The sequence below is a fragment of the Solanum tuberosum genome, unplaced genomic scaffold, assembly GCF_000226075.1.
Source record: "Solanum tuberosum cultivar DM 1-3 516 R44 unplaced genomic scaffold, SolTub_3.0 scf00248, whole genome shotgun sequence".
NCBI classification, from domain to species: Eukaryota; Viridiplantae; Streptophyta; class Magnoliopsida; order Solanales; family Solanaceae; genus Solanum; species Solanum tuberosum.
The window spans coordinates 109791-111806 of record NW_006239172.1 but is presented as its reverse complement, the minus strand read 5'-3'; positions in this window follow the sequence as shown (position 1 = coordinate 111806).

Genomic DNA, 2016 nt, shown 5'->3' with positions numbered 1-2016 from the left:
TGAAAATATTAAGACTAATACGTCTCATATCTAAAAAGGATTGAAAGTAACCCTTTTTAGGTATAAGAATCAAGTTAGTATGAGTAGAGAACTTATATAAAGAACTCCATGCATAGAATTTTTGTACCGTTCTACAAATATCTTTACCAATAATGTTTCAATACACTAGATAGAATTTACCTGTAAATTCATTTGGCCCAATAGAACTATCACCATTAAGCTTATATAATGCATTTTTTTTGCTCCTTTTTCTCCTTCTTCATTGGGTATAGACCTCAATTTTAAATTATTTTTTTTTCTTCTTTTTAACATTCTCTTTTTGCCCTTACGCATCAGAAATAAAAAGAAAAAAAATTACTGCTTTGCTTTCCAGGGAACGAAAGAAGGAGAATTTTTTTTGAAAGCTTTAATTCTTAAACGAAAGAGAGAAGCAAAAGAGAAATGTAAGTTCCTAAACTTAGTTTATAGATTTGATTTATATATTCTATGGCTATACAATTAGGTTGAGAGTTATCAAATATGAATTTAAGAAATAAAAGAATTTGTTAAATTTTCATGAACGGGGGAGGGCATTTAATGATTGGAATGTATATTGTTGTATTTCGACATACAACAAAGAAAAGAGATTGGGCAGCAAGTTGACAATTTTGGTTGTTTAAAGCACAAATTTGAAATTTTTTGGCAAGAACTTTGAATGGAATAAGAATCTGGTAAGTTGGTAATATAATGGGCTAATTGAATTACTCAAAGTATGAGTAAATATAGTTTGACGAAGTGGGAATCAATCATGACATCTCATGGGGTGGGTATTCTAAATTTATAATGAATTAACTTAAAGGAGATTGATATGATGTGATTATAGATTTATTGAAGATAGGGCATACAGGTTGCTAGAGGTGACAAGTTTGCTATTTCAACACGAGTACTGTGAATAGTAATTTTATCATTGTGTTTTATAACTTTCATGATTTATACATGGTTTATAAAGTGAATGATTTACCGAAATATTTTGGACTTGCATATGATAAGTCTTTTACTTGATATGATACCAAAATAGTTATTTGAGATGAATTCTCATTTATAAGATATAATTATTGATACTTGAGATATGATTATCGCTATCGAAAGAGTTTAACATTTACTTGAGAAATAGTATTTATGTTTTGATTAAAGTTTTATATACTATGATTTGATAATAACTTGAATGTCTTATACCGTTTTGAGATGTTTCTACTAATTACAAAGAAAAGTATAAATGGGAGTAGACCTTGATGAATCCCGTAGTTAACGGCGGATTTGTTAGATGTGGTGCACCTAGTAGTTACAAATTACCGATAAATCCCTTGCTAGTGGGAAGGCGGATCCAGGATTTAGAGTCTCTGGGTGCCAAATAGACTCATCGCCTAAATTGACTTTATGTTTTATTCGAATTACTCGTCTTTTCGATTTATATGACAAATCAATCAATGAAATAGGAATAAACATGTATAAAAAATTTTAAAAGTGCTTGTAGGTTGTTTACGAAAAATTTATGGTGGTTCATAATGTTCATTTGTCAAAAATCAAATAAAGATAAACATATTAATATTAATTTTGATTTAAAGTCAAATAATTACGTCTTTAAAAAAGTGTTAAGCTAAGATAAATTAAGATATCTGTTTTTAACCTCATACAAAATCAATTGTATTATTTTTGGGATAAACATAAATAGTTATTTAAAATTACTTGTCAATCAACAAAATACAAATGCAATTAACCAATTTTTGTTTTTTTTTTCATTTTACTCTCTCCATTAATTTATAGGTTATTTTTTGTTCTCGAAATTCAAGCTATAAGGTATTTTTTTTCGTTCCTTTTTTTAAAATTATATAAACATGATAAGAATTGCAACTAATAATGTTTTTGGTTGAATTACAACTTAGCGAGAAGGTAATATTTATGAACAAACATAAGTTGCAATTCTTATCATGTTAATGTAATAATAATAAATATTTTAAAATATTAATTAAATTTCAC